Source organism: Jaculus jaculus, chromosome 5 (genome assembly GCF_020740685.1).
Source record: "Jaculus jaculus isolate mJacJac1 chromosome 5, mJacJac1.mat.Y.cur, whole genome shotgun sequence".
NCBI classification, from domain to species: domain Eukaryota; kingdom Metazoa; phylum Chordata; class Mammalia; order Rodentia; family Dipodidae; genus Jaculus; species Jaculus jaculus.
Window position 1 is genome coordinate 85,880,828 of NC_059106.1, and position 19,291 is coordinate 85,900,118.

The 19,291-nt window shown below is 48.0% G+C and overlaps 1 long non-coding RNA gene across 2 annotated transcripts; it reads right to left on the reverse strand.

Annotated features, from left to right (window-relative positions):
• Positions 1–274: 274 nt before the first annotated feature.
• LOC123460809 lies at positions 275–18,881 on the reverse strand. 2 transcript variants are annotated; one of them, XR_006637212.1, is made up of 5 exons: positions 16,083–18,881; positions 14,804–14,910; positions 14,529–14,589; positions 14,375–14,446; positions 275–1,363 (listed from the first exon to the last, which is right to left on the reverse strand). It is a non-coding gene; the product is annotated as an uncharacterized LOC123460809 (long non-coding RNA). The 2 variants fall into 2 exon arrangements; XR_006637211.1 differs by lacking the exon at positions 14,804–14,910.
• Positions 18,882–19,291: the final 410 nt, after the last annotated feature.

Consider the following 19,291-nt stretch of genomic DNA (forward strand, 5'->3'; position numbering starts at 1 on the left):
TTTTCTCTTGGCTTGGAGTTAAGACCCTTTTTCTCTGTCAACAATCTTGACTTTGTTCCCTGAGAAGGAAACAGCTCACCGAGGGATTGAAGAGATGCTGCTTGCAAGAAAACCATTTGGGAGGAGGGTGGAACAAGACAGAGGTTACAGGAAATGGCAGGCATTTTTTGTTGAATTAAACCATTAGGAGTGACCCCCAAACCAGAGCCAGGCCGAGGGAACAACTGGATACATTTAGGTCAGGACAAGCAGCCAAGTGAGGAGCTGAAACCAATTACCATAAATGAATGTTTCTCTTTTATTCACGACCACCGTGCCTGTTCCCAGGATGCTCTTGGGCCTCTTATAAAAACAGATGAATTCTCTGGTTTTGTTCGGAGAGTTATTAGCTAATGCAACTGTTGGGCAATTTATCAAACATTAACACATGCTGTGATTAACGACCAGGAGATGTCCTCGTCACTGCTGGTCAGAGCCACAGAGGCTGCTGGACTTCCGAGCCACTTGGGGTAGGCCTTCTCTCCTGCCAGCACGGCTGAGTAGGCATCCAGGCCGTAAGAAGTACCCTCACACCCATACTGGTTCTTCGGACTGTCACTACCCGCTGCCATTTGGGTGAGGGGATCCCTGGTAGGTCTGGAGTCCAGGATTCTGCTCTGCACACCAGGTATCCCAGCCTGCTTAGGGATCCCCATTGTTTTTTCTGTTGGGCCATACATTTGCAGTACCTGGGCCTGGGGTGCCATCCTTCATCTTGTGCACTGGACCAAGGTCCACTCTTCCCTTGACTCTCAGCTCAGATGCTTCCTTCTTCATGAAGTTTTCCCTCTCTGGGTTCTCTCTGCAGCTCAGGGATCCCTCTGTGTCCCCTGCCCCCCGCCACACCCCCCTAGCCAGATCTGAGATTGTAGCAGGTTGCTATGTAACTTGCAATAGCTTGGGATGAAATAATGGGTTGTAAATTGGCCACCTAGACTGATCTCCTGGGAGTCAGCGATGGTCTCGTCCCTTGCCCAGTAGGAGCCAGAGGAGGGCATGTGAAGGGTTTTGAATGAGAGTCTGACTGTATGGTAGGCCTAGGCACAGGTCCTGCCCTGACTGCACTCAGCTTAGGCTGTTTCTGTCCACTGAAGAAGAGGGGTCGTGGTTCTCCCTCTCAGATTTTCCTTCGCCGTGGACCTGCAGGGACTGGCATGTGGCTGAAGGCCACACAGCGGAGGAGAAAGACCTGAGTGTGTGGTCTGGAACATCGACTTGCCTCTTCAGGCCTCAGTCACTTCATTTGTGAAATGGGTAGGAAATTGGTTGTAGAAGCTTGAGAGGAAACTTGCCGAGGGCTACCAAGCTGGAGATATTTTTCATCCTAAAATGGGAGGAAAGGAAGGAAGCTGAGTTGGGGTATGGGTACCCTTCCACTCTGGTGGAGTGGTTCAGCTTCTCATGGGCTTTTGCCCAACATTCCTTTGGGTGAGGTGGTGAAGAGCTGGTGTTGGGAGTCAGTGGAGCTGGGGCAGCCCTGCTCAGCTGGGGCCTATTCGTGGCATCTCTTGGAATATCTCTTTTGAATAATGGGACACCACTGCTTCACACCCTGGAGGTTGGTCGCGTCTGAGAAGTGTGAAGTCCAGACACTGGCCTAGAGCTGGGATTCATTAAATAGTAGCTGCTATTATTGCTATTAATTATATTAACAGATGCCACAAGCAGGCGCCAAGCATGGCGGGAAGGCGCTCTGCTTGCCATCTTCATTGCTTCTGCCAACGAGACATTTCTTAGGCGTCATACTGTATGGAATTAATCTCCTCTGCTATTCCACCTACTGTGTTTGCAGTCCTGCAGCCACCCTTCAGCCGGGCTCTGTAGCTGCCTTCCCAGTGGAACTGCACTGTCCTTGCTGGCCAGTGGAGGCTGACATCTGCCGCTAAAGCAGACCACCTTCCTGGATTTTCCATTTGCAGCTGGGGGCGATGTGCGGGGGGGGGGGGGGGGGGGGGAGGTCTGGCTGGCAGAGGGCTCACTAAGGAGCTCTAGCTCAGGCTCTGGCTCTGCGAAGAGTTGGCCCCCAATGGGCCTAAGTCATAGGCTTCTGCTCAGTGAGGCACAGGGAAGCCCTTGAGTCTCTCTGGGTCGGCAAGGGTAGCAGAGGAGGATCTGCACAGGTACCAGGGTCTTCCTGCCTGTAGGAAAGATCAGGACTTGGCGAGACTCTGGAACTTCAGTGAGACTATTTTACCCTTCTTGGATTCAGTTCACTCTGTCTATAAAATGGGAAAAATATGGGTTCAAAGTCTTTTATGTTGGGGTCAGATGTGTTTGGATGTCAGATTTTTTTTTTCAGATTTTAAGAAAGCAACATCATATATATTCTATTTTGTAAAAGACCTGTGGCTGGTTAAGGCAAATAGCCCATGAGCAAAACCAGATTTTTGCAGTGAACTATATGAATTCTTGTATTATATAGGATCCATGATGATCCTATGCTGCCTTCAGGTTCAGATCATGTTCTGTGACATGAAATTAGTTTGCTCCAAATTTCTAGGAAAAGCGCTCCACTTTTTGATCTTCTTGGATTTTGGAATTGAGGACACAAGGCTGTGAACCTTTAATAACTGTTCCCCAGGACTGTAGTGAAGACAACGAGAGACAAGAAACATCAGGCTGTGTGCGAGGCGTGGGAGGCACTGGTTGCTGCACACACTCTGACCCTGTTCCAGGCTGCTTTAAGTTTGCAGCTGGGACCTGTGCCTGGCAGTGACAATTCCAAGTGCCCCTTGGGTATGTATGTGAGCTTGATTGGGACATAATTCATGTACCATACAAGCCACCATTTTATAGTTTTACTAGCCTTTCCCATGTTCAGGGTTGGGAAGTCATCACCAGCGTCAAGTTTAGGACACACCACTTCACACAGAAGCACCTTTTCTTCTGCTCTTCCTCCTCCCTGACCCTCACTCATGCAATCTACTATCTATGTAGGCTTTTCATTCTGGAATTTCATGTAGATGAAACCATGAAATATGTGGTCATTTGTGCCTAGCTTCTTTCATGTAGCATAGCTTTCAAAACCCAAGTGTCCTTCACAGAACCTCATCCCTTTTTCTGGCTCATCGCTTTACCTGTTATGGTTTGAATGTATGTCCCCCACAGCCTCAGAGATGGTTTTTTGAGGCAAGCCCAACAGACTGGCCTTTTTTTTTTTTAATGAGAGAGCAAGAGCAAGAGAGAGAAGTGGTGTGCCAAGGCTACTGCATTTGAACTCCAGATGTGTGCACCACATGGGCGACCTCATGTGCTTGTGTCTTGTGCGTCTGGCTTATACAGGACCTGGAGAGTCAAACATGGGTCCTTAGGCTTCACTGGCAAGCGTCTTAACCACTAAACAATCTCTGTGGCCTCCTCAGGGATTTTTGATTAAGGTTAATCTTCCTGTTTAAGTCTTTGAGCAGCCCGCTGGAGGAGATGGTCACTGGGATGGATCTCAAGTCCAGTCCTAAGGTGTGTAAACAGTCAGCTTGAGCTCCGGCTCTTAGTGCTTACTGGAGTTTGGTGTTTTTCTTTCTCTGTTATGCATCTATGGAAGTCAGTCAGGTTCTTCCATCATGATGCAACTTCCCCTGGATTGTATAAGCCTAAAACAAGCCCCTTCCTCCCATAAGCTGCTTGTGGTCAGATGTTTGTCCAGCAATGGACATTTAGGTCATTTCTACACTGGTTATTATGAAGAATTCTGAGATGAACATTTGAAAATCAAGTTTTTGTGTGGATGTATGTTTTCTGTTCTTTTTTCTTGGTTTTTGTTTTTCAAGGCAGGGTCTTATTCTAGCCCAGGCTGACCTGGAATTCACTATCTAGTCTTGGGGTGGCCTCAAACTCATGGCAATCCTCCTTTTTCAGCCTAAGTGTTGGAATTAAAGGCATGCGCCATCACACCCCACTATTTTCTGTTCTTACTGATATATATACACCTAAGTGAAATTGCTATATCAAACGGTAACTCTATGGTTAATTTTAAAAGAAAAAAACTTCTACCAATAATTTTGTTTATCAATTTGCCACTGATACAAATGAAAACCCAAACAGATCTCTGAGAAGCAACTCTAACAGCACTAAAATAGTCTGGGCATGGTGGTGCATGCCCTTAATCCCAGCACTCAGGAGGCAGAGGTGGGAGAATCGCCATGAATTCAAGGCTACCCTGACAAGACATGGTGAATTCCAGGTCAGCCTGGGCTACAATGAGACCCTATCTTGAAACACACACACACACACACACACACACTAAAATAAACCTTGCAAGAAATGCTACCAACACTGGGACAGGGTGGTGCAAGAGACAGCCTCAAATCAAATAATTAGGCACAAAACACATAGTTACCAAAAAGAAAAAAAACACACATAGGAAAAAATGTTTGAGACACTTTCATTGTGAGGATAGAAGGATAAATTCAGATGAAAGAAAATGGATTAAAAGGGGTTGGGAAGATGGCTTAGCAGTTAAAAGTACTTGCTTGCAAAGCTTGCCAGCTAGGGCTCAATTCCCCAGCACACATGCAAAGTCAGGCATACAAAGTGGTGCATGAGTTTGAAGTTTGTTTGCATCACCAAGAAGCAGTGGGATGCCTATTCTCTTTTTCTTTAGCAAACAAATAAAATTTAACAGAAAATAGAATTTAAAAAGGACAAAAAGGTTTTTAATGTTCAGTGCTAATTGGGGAACATGCTGATCAGGAAAGTGAAATCTTCAAGTCTTTCACAGGCATAAAACAAATGTCAAAAAGGCTCCCAAACTCAGCATGATGGCTCGTACCTTAGACCCTTGTACTCAAGAGGCTGAGGTAGGAGGATCGCTGTGAATCTGAGGCCAGCCTGGAGTAGAGTGAGTTCCATGTCAGCCTGAGTTTAAGTAAGACCTTTTCTCAAAAAACACACAAGAATGCTGGTAGGCCAGGCCTCTCATACCAGCATAAGAAGATCAGGCTGGAGGCTTGCTACAAGCTGGGCTACAGTTCCCCCCCTCCAAAAAAAAAATCTAGGTAGGATGGCAGAGCTGTGAAATCTCAGCATTTTAGAAGTAGAGGCAGGAGGATCAAGAGTTCAAGACCAACCTCAACTACATAGTGATTTCAAGGCCTGCTTGGGTTGCATGGGGCAGTCTCAGAACTGCCAGAGCAGCAGACTGGGAAGTCAGGCATCCTGCAGGCAAGAGCCCCTGGGATCCCCAGGTTGCCCTGTAGACTCAGAAGCATATGGGGGCTGGCTTGTCCTTGGCGGCTACACCTTCTTCAACTTACTGCCTAGATGTCCAAGCAGAGCCAAAGAGCCTCTGCAAGGTTTCCAGTGGTTGGGAAGCTCGGGTTTGGCCTTGTCCTGTTGGCTCTTGGAGAGCCTCAACCTCATGCAGTAGAATCAATTGGGATCTTTATAGGGCAGGAAATACCAAGGTCTGTCCCCAAGTACCATGGTATGGTAGGTCAGGATCCTGAGGTGGGTGTAGTGTGTCTGTGCCTGGCCCAGCAGCCACTGCACTTGGGGCAGTCGGGGTTGCAGCAGCACCCGCATAACTTGAACCACATCTGAACTTGGTGGCATCGATCTTTAGGTTCAGTCTGGTAGTCAGAGCCAAGCAAGTCTTGTGGTCAGGGTAGGCATCTGTAGTAGTTTGAATGGATGTCCCCCAGGATATTCAGGATTTGGCTGGAGTTTGTAATTTAGATCTACAGCCATCTGGAGGCAGTTCCACTGGGGAAGATCCTAGAATTCAGCCCTAAGGTATGATGCTGGATTTGAAATTACAGTGTTAAGGTATGTGGAGTGCTTGAGCTCTGGCTGGAGTTTAAAAAGTATGCTTGCTTGTTTATGGCACTGGTGTAGCTTGAGGCTTTGCTCAGTCTGCCTGGTCCTGTGGAAGTGGGCCAGCCTTATGGAACTTCTCCTGGACCTGTAAGCTTCAATAAATATCCCTTTCTCCACCACTGTGCCTGGTTTAGAAGTTCATACAGCAACCCGAGGCTGTCTACTACAGAATTGGTACTGAGGAATGGGCTGAGATGCATCTAACCATGTGGATTTTTTGCCTTTTGGAACTTTTGTTTTGGAGGGATGGGCATGGACTTGGTCCTTGCAACTGAAGATATCTTCTGTAGAGGTAAGCCAAGTTTTATGGGCTATTCTGATGAAAGTATGAGAATGCTAAGTGCAGAGAGAACTGTATTTGGAAGCTGGGCTTATGAACTTTCTAAGGGGAAAGAAAGACTGCTGAGGGCTTTGTTGGAACTGGGCTACTGGCATAAGAACTGGCTGTGTTCTGCTGCCCAGGCCAAGAGAGTTTGATCAAGGTTAAATTTTTTTTTTTAATTTATTTATTTGAGAGCGACAGAGACAGAGAGAAAGACAGATAGAGGGAGAGAGAGAGAATGGGCGCGCCAGGGCTTCCAGCCTCTGCAAACGAACTCCAGACGCGTGCGCCCCCTTGTGCATCTGGCTAACGTGGGACTTGGGGAACTGAGCCTCGAACCGGGGTCCTTAGGCTTCACAGGCAAGCGCTTAACCGCTAAGCCATCTCTCCAGCCCAAGGTTAAATTTTTAATGGACTGATGTGCTTGGCTAAAGATCTGGGACTGAGAGATTTAAGATTTTAAGTTGGAAAAACTCAAACAAGTGTAAAATTACTGGCACAGAGACTAGTTGCTGAAGCTATTGTCAAACACATTAGCAATCTTAAGGAAGATGGCCCAACTGCTTTACATTAAAACGACAGAAAGGATGTCTGAGGAAAGGCATGTAAACTCTTTTGCAAAGGAGTTGATGACTTATTTTGTCCCTGCACACCTGGTATTGGTTTTGGAAGCATGAAAAATGCTTGGAGTGGGTCATGAAGTGCACACGTGGTTTCAGGAGCTGCTGCTGAGATGCAGCACAAGGCAGGTCATATTGACTCTGATAGGCTGGCAACGCCACTGGAAGATGGACCATAGTTTGCATGGAGACCCGAAGATATTTTTGATATACCAGGACTGTGTAAGGGCTACCATGGAGGTTGGATAGTGATGGAAGTTTTCCTTGGCTACTTTGCCCAGCGGAAGGGGTGGAATTGGAAAATCCAGAGACTGTCAGTCACTGGTTATATTGGACTTGAACTCCAGAAGTTTGATGTTTGCTTGATGGTTATTGAGTTTTCTCTCCTTGCTATGCCTTATATCAGTTGAAAATGTTTACTCTGTGCCCTTATATGTTGAAAGTGTATAATTTGTTTGATTTGTCAGGACTCACAGCTAAGAAACACTCTTAAATTTCAGATGAGACTTAGGACTTTGGAACTACCTTAAGTTGGTAAACACTGTGGGGACCTTTGATGTGAGATAGTTATAAATCTACTGGGGGCCAGAGATGAAATGTGGTAGTGTGAATGGATGGCCCCCACTATATTCAGAATTTTATTAAAGTTTGGAATTTCGATCTGAAGCCACCTGGCTTGAGGAGGCATCACTGGAAGGATCCTAGGTTCCAGCCCTAAGGTGTGGGGGTAGATTGGAATTCCAGTCTAAAGATATGCAAAGTGCCTGAGTTTTGCCTGAAATTCCTAAGTGTGTTGTGTGGTGTGGCTTTTGGGTTGTGGAATGTGGCTTTTCTCTCTTTGCTTGGACCTGTGAAAGCAGGCCAGCTTCTTCTGCCATTATGGAACTTCCCCTCTATCTTCAATAAATCCCTTCCTCCATCACTGTGCCTGGTCTGGAAGTTCATTTCAGTGACCTGAAGCTGTCTTCTACGGTGTTCATGTTGAAATTTCCCTTCAACTCATGATGCTGCTCCATCTGTAGACCTTGTCATGGGGACTCAGGGTGAAGTTGACCACGAGAAAATTAAGCTGCTCCATCTTGGTCCAGCTCCAATACAGAGTTCTATGGCTAACTTCTGGAGGCAATGCTAGGCATTCTTTTTCTCAAACTGTATTGTTATATGACATTTTTTTCCCCTGTAACCTCTTTCCAAGTGTGAAGAGGTTTTCATTTGCATTTCCCCAATGATTGATGGTGCTCAGCATCTTTTGAAGTGCTTGTTTTGGCCATTTCCTTCTTTTCTGGAAAAAGTATCCTTTCAAGTTTCATTTATTGAAATTTAGTTTATTTATTGACTATTGAGTTTCACATGTTTTTAATCAGTTCCAAATACAAGCCTCTTGTAATATAGGACATAGATGATCTCTCTCATCCTGACTTTTCATTTTCTTGATAGGTGGTAGCCTTGGGAACACCAACACTTAAAATTATGATCAAGTCCAATTTACCTTTTTTTGATGCTTATACTTTGGGTATCAGTCTGACAACCCATAATCTAATTTAAGGATTAGAAATGTATCTATTTTATTTTGTTCTAGGAGTTTTATAGTTTGGGTTGTTTAAATTTAGTTCTTATACTCATTTTTAGTAAATTTTTTGTAGTGGTATGAGTTAAGGGTTGGATTTCATTCTTGTCTGTGTGCTGGTGATGCATATTCCATTTGAGGACCGCTGCCCTGAGGTGTATGCTTCAGGGTGCAGATTTCCTGTTTGCTGTATTCTTGGCACTAAGCACAGTAGAACAGGAGTGGATGGATAGATGGATGGATGGATGGATGGATGGATGGATGGATGGATGATGGATAAGAAATCTTTGTATTCCCAAGACTCCAAGCAGAGTAAATGTCATGGGTCAGGTCTGAAACAGCCAGACACTGATGGAGATCACCCTCCCTTCTGGGGAAAAGCCCTTCTTGGCATGGAGGAGCTCATGCAGGTTCTTTTCAGCATACCCTTGGTGTTGAGGAGCCCCTTCCTTATAGAGTGTCTAATTTCTGGAGAATGATCTGTTGACATGAAGGAAAGCTTTTCCTGGTACAGAGCTGGACCTCCCTCTGTGTAGCCTTTCCCTCTCCTCCAAGCACAGCTCTGTCCTCTGGACCCTCACCCAGTTTTTCTGCTTCCTGAATTAGGCCTATCCTGGAGATTGTGTGATGACACAGGTGGCTGCAGCTTCCTCTGGCGCAGATCAAGCAAATGGGGTTTCAGTCCCTCATAAACCTGGCTGGCCACTTCCCCACATCCACCCAGCTATCCCTGTGCAGCCAGAGGCAAGTCCACAGCCTGACAGTCCACTAACTGGCATCTCAGCAGCGCATTGGGGTCTTCATCTTTTTGGTGTGTGTATGCATGTGTGTGTGTGTGAGCGCGTGTGTGCGCATGTGTGTGTGAATGCATGTGTGTCATGTGCATGTGTGTGTATGTATGCATGCATGTGTGTGCATGCATGCATGTGTGCATTTGGCAGCTAGAACACAACCTCAGGTGCCACTTCTCAGAGAAGGTACTGTCAACCTGTGTTCTCTTTTCTTTCTTTCTTTTTTTTCTTTTGAAACAGGGGCTCTTAATGGCCTGACGCTTGACAAGTAGGCTACACTGGCTGGCCAGTGAGTTTAGTGATCTGCTTTACTAGTCCTGGGATTACACTACTGTGTGCACTACTGTGAACAGCTGTTGTTATATGGGTATTGGGGATCAAACCTATGTCTTCATGCTTGTAAGACCAGCACTTTACCAAGTGAGCTATTTCCCTAGCCCCTGTTATTCCTGTTATTTATTTATAAGATTTAGTCTACCTAAAGTGAGAGTAGTGTTAATATAAGGGTATAAATATTAAGAGAAGTGCTTACTGGGCAGTTTGATAAGCATAGTATATACATTTTTCTAGACATCAGCAGATGTTACACCACTAGGGCTCATGACTACCCCTGTTTTAATTTTTCAGTATCAGGGATGGTAGAGAATCTTCTCTTTTCAGATGGCATTGACTTTGGGATGACTCAGAAGGTATCATAGTGCTGGAAAGAAGTGACTGGCATACTGAGTAACATCTCGATCACACCTTCCAAGGCTCAGGGTCTAATGCGGAAGAGGTGGTGGAAAGAATGTAAGAGCCAAAGGAAGGGTAGGACTCCTTACAACGTGCTCCCTCCAGACATAACATGGCCTGGATATCCGACCTCACAGTGCCTGACACTACCTACACAAGACCATCATAAGAGGAGGAAAAGCTCATGACATCAAAATAAAAGAGAGACTGATTGAGATGGGGAGGGGATATGATGGAGAATGGAATTTCAAAGTGGAAAGTGGTGGTGGGGGATGGTGGGTATTACCATGGGATACTTTTTATAATCATGGAAAATGTTAATAAAAATTGAGAAAAAAAGATTTAGTCACTTATTTACATGTGTATGTGCACATGCCAGAGTCTCTTGCTGCTGCAATAGGAACATCAGGTGCTCACACCACTTTTTGCATCCAGCTTTACATGGGTGTCTGATAACTGAACCCAGGCTGCCAGACTTTGCAAGTAAGCATCTTTAACTGCTGAGCTATTCCCTAGTCCTCTTCCTGTTTTTCAACCCTTTGTTTAATGAAGAAATAAACATTAGCTATTTTTTATTGGCTCCAACCCATTGTTCGCTTAGATTGAGCTTATGATACCTACTAACATTATAAGATAATTGAAGCATTATTTCATTAGTTAGTATTACCAATGATATTATTAATAACATGTTAGGACATATTACTGATGACTATCACTTACTGTTTACTATGTACCAGGATTAGGCACAGTGCCTTGTCAACATCACTTTCTTTGACTTTCTGGAAGGCACTTATGATTGCACTATTTTATTTACTTATTTTGGTTTTTTGAGGTAGGGTTTTATGCTAGTCCAGACTGACCTGGAATTCACTATGTAATCTCAGGGTGGCCTCAACTTCATGGTGATCCTCCTACCTCTGCCTCCCGAGTGCTGGGATTAAAGTCATGCACCATCATGCCCGACTACCCTCATTTTAGAGAAGGCTGGGGCTCAAAGATCTTAGGTAGCTGACCGGAGGCTGCAGAGCTTGGATTTGAACTTGCGTTATCAACCATCAGAGGCTCTAATGTCCACTCTGCTCTCCTGGTGACTGTCCAGCCCTGCCTGCATTGCTTTGCCCTTTCTCCTGCTGCCATTGAGCTTTGCACTTTTAGTACTCCGCGCTCTGTTCTGAGCTTTTTCTTCTTCTATCTTACATGGATGCTCCCCTTTCTGCAATTCTGGGTCCCCTCTGTGTTCAGAGGCTGCTTTCCATTTGATCAGGCCAGGGAAAGACAGAGGCAGAATACATACCTCACTCCAGCCTCTGCCCCAGGAGTCTGAGCCTGGGTGGGAGCCCTACCACATGCATGTCTCTTGACCCTGGACTCTTCCTCTGAGGTCTGAAGAAGCTGCCCATGGTACAGTGTCCACCCTGAACCTGGTGTACACATGACACTAGGGCCAGATTTCTGAAAACTCTTCCAGGGACTTTTTGTACCGCCAGCCTGGCCCCTGTGGCATGAGAGCTGGGTGCAGCCTGCAGAATCCTTTGGGGGTGCATACAAAGAGATAAAACTCCAAGAACTACTTCACAGGGTCATGCAGTACATCTACCAGTATAAGTAGACTCTCATGGTGATCCTCCTACCTCTGCCTCCCGAGTGCTGGGATTAAAGTCATGCGCCATCATGCCCGACTACCCTCATTTTAGAGAAGGCTGGCTGGGGCTGTCAGCCTTTGCAGAGATAGGTGGTGGCTTCTCTAGTCAGACCTTTTGACCACTGCTGAGCATTCCATCTTTACCTTATTCATTCATTTACTTGCACATTCTGTGGGTCTCTCATTCCTTCATCCCTGTATTCAAGTAATTTTGTTCATTCATTCATTCCCTCATCATTTCCTAATTCACCCATTTTCCCAGATGCCCTCATGGGGTCACTTCTTCACATCTTTGACTCTTCCCTCAAATGGAGCATTGGTACCAAGGCCCCCTGCTCCATCCCCCACCACTGGAGAAGCTCTCTCCCTGTTTTTGTTTTCTCTATATCTCCGCCTAATGTACCACCCAACTGACTTACTTGTTTTATTCATTGCGTGACTCTGCTGAGTGTAGTGGAGGGATTTGCCACTTGCTTTTATTACGGTCTCCTTAGCTCCTAGAACAGAAGGGGCTTAAGAAATTAATGGGCCCAATCATTTACTCACTAAACATGGCTTTCAGAGTCTGTTGGGAGCAGAGTTGCTTTGGCAGAGGGTCAGGATTCAGGCCAGGTAATTGGAATGGTGGTCTGAGCATTGGGCTTTGAAGGCTGGGTGTGGGGCTAAGTGAACAGTGCTGTTGATAAGTGATGGCCAGAACATTCTGGTGGTGAGACAGCTGGTACAAAGCAAGTGGGAAGGTGTAAACTGTTTGCAGAGATGTTGCTGAGGCCTATTGGCTGCACTTGGTGAATACTGAATGTGAGGGTGAGAAAAGGAAGCCGGCAAAGACTGAGGTTAGGTGCTGGACAGTCTGTATGGAAAATGATGTCATTTGCCAAGGGTGACAGGGGCTTCGAAAAGGAGAGAGATGATGGCTTCAAGACCTCCCTTTCATGCCCCACTTTTAATTTCAAATTGACCCACAGTGTTCTTTTGATTCATGTTGTCTACTTCTCCTCAGTGCCAGGAGACCAGGGTATCTGGCTATGTCATCCATCTCTGCTGTCTTACCTCTGGGTGTTTGTGAAATGTGGCTTCTTTGGACAGCCCATGATGGGGTTGTTCAATGGGAGATCTGCCCATGTGCTTTCACTGGCCGTGGCTGGTGTGGGATGTGGCGAGTCTGGGACATGAGCCGAACCAGTAGAGTCTAACATTTGAACCTGGTGGATTCCAAATGACTGTCAGCCTTTGGAAAATTATAGATAAGCCTGCTTTGGAATTTTGAGCAGACATCAGCCACAGCTCCATGGCTATGGAGTTTATGTGAAACCACAGTCAGAGGAGGGCAAGGAGTTGCTGGGAGGACTTACAGGGGAGGACTGGGAAGGGCTCTTTCTGGTTTCTTGGGGGCAGGGGGACACCTCCAGGGAGAGCTCTAGAGCACCAGTCAGATAGCTCCATCAACAGCATGAGTTGGCTTTGACTGTGGCCTGCCTAACCCATGAAGGGTACAAGCAGAGGCAGAATGGCCAGTGTGTAGGGAAGCTGCAGGGAGGTTTCTTGATCTGGGTGGGTAGCTGGAGTGTATTTCCCTGTAGAGTTTATTTAAGAACTGCTAAAAGATTTCACAGATTAAACCTGTGCCACCACTGCTTCTCTTCCAACCCTGAGACACCCTATCCTCCTTCTCCAGGGACCAAATCTATGCCATTGAATGATAGAAATTAAGGCATTGGAAATAGGTCACAGCAGTGGTGGGGATGTGGCTGAGTGGGTAGAGTCCTTGCCTAGCATCAGGAGATGATGTTTGATCTAACAGTGCATAAACCAGGCACAGTGGCATAGGCCTATAATCCTAGCATGGGGGGCGGGGTGCGTGGAGATAGGAGGGTCAGAAATTTAAGGTTATTTTCTACTGTAGCAAGTTTGAGACCAGCTTGGGGTATATGAGACTTTGTTTAAGAAAAAAATATAAGGAGGGCTAAGGAGATGTCTTAGCAGTTAAGTTGTTTGCCTGTGAAGCCAAAGGACCCAGGTTCAATTTCCAGTACTTACAAAAGCCAGATGCAAAAGGTGGCACATGCATCTAGAGTTCATTTGCAGTGGCTACAGACCTTGGCATGCCCATTCTCTCTCTCTATCTGCTCCCTCTCTCAAATAAATAAATACATAATATTTAAATTTCTTTCTTTCTTTCTTTCTTTCTTTCTTTCTTTCTTTCTTTCTTTCTTTCTTTCTTTCTTTTTTTTTTGGTTTTTAGAGGTAGGGTCTCACTGTAGCCCAGGCTGACCTGGAATTCACTATGGAGTCTCAGGGTGGCCTCGAACTCAGGGCCATCCTCCTATCTCTGCCTCCCGAGTGCTAGGATTAAAGGCATGTGCCACCATGCCCAGCTTTTAAATTTCTTTTAAAAGGAAAAGGTCAGTCCCAACTAACGAATGAAAAACAAAACAAAAAGTTCAATGTAGATGCTGAGCACCAAAGGCTGGTGACACTCCCAAAAGAGACAGGTCCAGACATGATGGACAAGCATAGCCACCTGCCATCTTGCCAGGGTCTGACCTATGCCCTGCATCTAGCCACCACTGAAGGGAAGTCAGGATGGACGTACCCGGGGACCAGTACTATGAACAGGCAGCCAGCACAATTGTGACTGTGGAAAACAGTAGAGGTCAGGGAGCTAGGAATGCACAGTCTTGAAAAGCAAGAGGTGGAGAAGGGAGGCTGAGGATTCAGAGACCTAAAAGACCTATCAAATACAAACACACAAAACTAAATGGTGATATCTGGGGATCTGCTTTTGGGTGCTAAACATACAAGGAAAAGCAAGAAAATGATGACTTTAAGAGGATTTGTGGTTACCTTTGGGGAGGGCTGAGTCTGAGATGAGGTTCCAGGAGGGTCTCAGTGGCTGCTGTAGAGTCAGTTCTTGACCTGAGTAGATGGGTTTTTACAAGGTTACTTTATTATGATAAACTGGTTGGTTATGAGAAAACAAAAAGAGGGAAAGTCTTACTTGTTGTGTTTGGGGAACCCCTCCCAGAAATCGTGCTTACTCAGTCAGGTGGCTCTTCTAGCTTTTGGGACACAGAAAGATACAGAGATTAAAGAAAAGTGGAGAACAAGCCATTTAAAAATATCAGTAATAGTTTGACAGCAAGAAGCCCATCTGCCAAGCCCTAGATCCTATGATTTGAAGAGGGTGGTCCTTCCCCACTGGCCTGGCTGGGCATTCTGCATGGAGAAGGTGGAAGCCTGAGAGCTGGGTGCCCATGAGAGTTCTGAGGGTACCTCATCCTTCACTGCCCCAGGTCCCTCGAAGTGTGACAGTGGGGGTCTGGGAAGTTCTGCATAGCCCTGGGCTTCTTAGTCTCCTGGGAGAGGGGCTAGTTGGTTTCCTGTGTGATAAGGCACAGGACATATTTAGATAAAAGCAAGATCAAGTTCAACTCCCCTGGGAGGTTCTGGAGCCTGCTCAGTGGCTCCATGGCCCACAGTCTGGTGAATAGGAGGTTGGCCCTTTTACTGTGTTAGAGGCAGCATTTGGACCACCAGTGAGATGTGTGTTGGGGGCATGGAAGGAGCAGGTCTGATCCCTGGAGTGCCCAGATGGCCAGCAGGGTGGCTGGGGAGGAACTTTGGTCTGGGAGGTGGGAGCTCTGTCTTACAGCTTGTACTTTTGGAAATCCTGTCATTTCTTTAGTTCTCTGCTGTGTTACCTATACAATGAAGAGACATCCAGGCTGGCCGTGGGTCCCTGCAGCTTGAAAAGGAAAGGCTCTGGCTGCATTCTCCAGCTCCTATTGCTTTGACCCTTGCTGGCTATCAAAAGGCTTGCTTTCTAGAGTTTGCATAGACCACTCTGCTCTCCTGGAGAGAGGCCAAGCTGCCCTCACATTTAACTTCTCTTCTCCCAGGTCTTAGGAAAGTGCATCACTAGCTTTTTGACTCCCCCAGAGCCTTTGGCAACCTCAGCTGTGTGAGGACTAGACATGGCCCAGCATGTGGCGAGCCAGGCTGGTGGGCAGCACAGCGTGTCTTTGTGTCAGTCGAAGGGCCATGTTCATAATCTGGGAGCAGCCTCTCCTCGTAAACTGTGCAGCGTGCCTTGGACAGTAAACAGCCGGCACAACTGCACATTGTGGGCTGACTTGGTTTCTGGAAGGGCCAGACATCCATTCTTTTCCCACAAAAGAAAATAAACAAGAGGATCGTTCAGAGGATCCCTTTCAACATGAGGTTGATGCTCAGCACAGGGCCTGGAGGAAAGTAGGAACCAAAAGGCCTAGTGGATCACTCTGAATGAGGCCCCGACTTCAGCAGAGACCAGTCTGCAGCCATTCTGTGGCCTGCTGGAGTTCTCCTCCATCCCCTCAGATCTTTACCCCACCTCTTCCACGTCCTACACCCCCCTTCCTGCTTATGCAGCAGCACTAGCCTGGAAGAGGAGCTTCCTTAGCTACAAATGTAGCACCCCCCGCCCCCGCTTTACTCTCCTCCTTGTCTGTAGCCACCACACCCTCCCTACATCCTCTGCATTTCTTTCCCATTTTTTCTGTGCCCAACTCACCTGCTCATCTTCAGGCTTCCCTGAGGCAGAGCTCCTTCCAGGGCTAACAGAATGTGGAAGTGGAGGCTTCCTTGACCCCATCTGACAGTCACATGATTGGTCACAGTCCTAGGAGAGTTTTGCCCCTCACACAGCCACTCTAGCACCTTCCATGTCTGTTTCATCATTCTCTACTTTTATTACTGGCTTGTTCAGCTCCTCTCCTTCCCTGAGGTCCTGAGGTTAGCAAGGGCAGGAGAAGGTTGTCGATGTGCTCTCTCGCTTCCCGTTCATGCTTAGTTCCAGCCTGGCATGTGGAACGGGGGCGAGGCTGGCAGGTAGGGATGGGCACATCAAATGCATTTGTGAATGAACACTCTGAGTTCCACTTGCTCCCCTAGACTCATCTGTAACATGGACCTATGGCCCTGACAGAGGTAAATGTAAAAATGGTGGGACAGTACTGAACATCAGTCCAGTTGTGCTACCCCACCATTTGGGGAACCTAGATGTAGGGAGAGGAGAGGAGGAAGGACCCTGCCTCAAGTCACATGGTGAAGGGTGGGAGAGGACTAGGCCCACCAGCCTGGCTCGCCACATGCTGGGCCATGTCTAGTCCTCACACAGCTCAGGGTGCCAAAGGCTCTGGGGGAGACAGAAAGCTAGTGATGCACTTTCCTAAGACCTAGGAGAAGAGGAGATTAGATGTGAGGGCTGCTTGGCCTCTCTCCAGGAGAGCAGAGTGGTCTATGCAGACTTTAGAAAGCAGGCAAAGGTCAAAGCAATAGGAGCTGGAGAATGCAGCCAGAACCTTTCCTGGTCAAGCTGCAGGAACCCAAGGCCAGCCCGGATGTCCCTTCATTTTATAGGTAACATAGCAGAGAACTAAAGAAATGATGGAATTTCCAGCACAAGCTTCCAGACAGTCAGAGCTCCCATCCCCCAGAGCAAAGTTCCTCCCTAGCCACCTGCTGGCCCATCCAGGGGATCTAGGGCCCAGAGGGTAAATCGCCCAAGGGACAAGTTCCTCATAGCAGCTATTAAAGGTGCTGACACCTTCATGTGCACAACCTTCACTGTTCCAAAAGGCTGCTGTCCCATAAACACACCCCCTTCATAAAGCAGGCCACATGTGGCTGGTCAGCCATCACACTCCAGTAGGGAAACTGAGCATAGTGTGTCTGATGCCCTTGCCTGGTCCCTGGAGAAGATCTCTCAGTGGGTTGTGCAAGTGAAGAGGCTGGGGGGAGTGCTTAAAAGTCAGGTGCCATGAACTTTATGGAAAATCTGTTTTTGAAAGTGTGTGTTTATGTATGAAGCGGGGAGGGGATTAACATAAATTGGAGGGGGGAGGCTGGATCAGGCACATGGGACATGGAAACCCAGAGTAGGAGTTTGGGGTTTGTCTTGCCATATATGGTGCTTAGTGTTTATGGAGGTGCTAGATGTGGGTTTTGGGAAGGCCTCCATGTGGTGTGAGGGGGCTTGTGGTACTAGTCCGTGGTGTGGGCAGAAAGGTTTGAGTCTGACTTCTCTCCTGTTGAGTGGGCAGTAGGCAGGGCAGATCAAGGTGGCCATCCACAGTAGGGGTGGGTCTGTTAGATTGTTACCATCTTGCAGCTGAGGCCATGCTCTTTTGAGAATCCCCACTGAACTACTGTGTCAGGGAGGGCCAGGGGCAAGGCTCAAAGGCAGGGCCCCCCTGCCACCCTCAGCATTCTGTGATGCCCCAAGAGCTTTGTGTGCAGTGAGCAGGCAGGTGAATGAGGCGACCAGGAGTCTGTGAGATGTGTGAGGACAGGGGGCTGTGGTATGAAGAGGGACCATGTCTAGAAATGCATGTGACCCTGAGCACGGACTAGAACATGTGAAACCCATGTACTCAAGAGTGGAAGTGCATGGCGAGGATTGTGGGGTGCACACTGGAGCTACGCAGAGAATGGGGGTTCTGGAAGAAGAGATTTGCTCGCTGGTGATTCTGGCTCAATGCCAAGCAGTTTGCTCCATTTGCAGAGGAAGGCAGGGGAGGTTGAGGTGAACAGCGGGTTCTGAACTGGGAAGCCCTCTCATGGTCAGAGCAGAGGGCTGCAAAGGCCGTCCTTCCTGTACTGATGTAGGCTTGCAGCCCCTGTGCATTAGGAACTACCTCCAGGCCTCTGCCTGCTGTGGCAGGCCCCTTACCTGCTCTCCAGCCCACTGCGTGGTGGAGCCCAGGAATGGGGCCACAGGTACCGTGAGAGGCTTGCCAAGTAAGCCTCTTTGGAAGCCGGCAGCAGCTAGAGCAGAGGCTTAAAGTCCAGCTGGGCTCTTTCAGGGAAGGAGACAGACACAGCACAGAACAAAATGAGACTCTGCCTGAAGGGCAGGAAACCTGGCCTAGAGGCGGAGCTTTGTCACCCTGTCTGGGCCGTGGGTGGATTAGCTTGGATGGCTCTCTGATTTCAACTTTGGAGGGCCCCTTGAGTCCTGTTTACCTCCCAGCTCTAGAGTCCAATCTCTGGGCCCCAACTAGACAAAACGGTACCGTGGTGTCCTGAGGGCAGGAACTGGCTCACAGTGGGGCCTCAGGAAGTGCTTGGAGAACATGGGATTGGAGACATGGGCTAGATCTGCTCTAAGGGCACTGAGTTAGGGACAGACCTTCAATGAGCCCAGGTAGTGGGATACAGAAGAGAAGCTAGGTCCTACTAGTCTTTATGGCGCCTTTGGGTGCTTTGGATGGGGATGGACCCGTCCCAGCAGAATGAGGCCAGAGAGAGTTCCGGGAGCACCTGTCCGGCCATCAGCCATGGGCCTGGGAGAGTCCAGATCTTCCGCCCAGCGCAGCCCTGGCAGCCGCGGGGCGGCGCGGTGGGAGCGGAGCGCGGGCCGGAGACCCAGCGGGCGAACTTGCCGCAGGCTGCGCTGCTGCTCGGCGCCCGCCGTCAGCCCGGAGCTGACCTCCGGAACAGGGGGAGGATTTCCACGGTGCAGCTTCTCGAGAGACTGGGATTAAGAGCAACTGCTCGGGTGGGCCGAGCCAGGGGCCAGGAGGAGGCTGGGCGGAAACTCAAAACCTCCGCAGCTGTTTCCAGTTTGCCGCCCGCGCTGGACTGCGGAGCGCCGGGAAGCGGGGGATCCCGAGAGCTGGTGCTGCGCCCCGAGCGCTGGCTGCCTCGGCCTGGGCCTGGTCTCAGTCTAGGCCCCTCGCTGCCTCTGTGGTCGCTTTATCCTCTTTTCTTCCCCCTGGC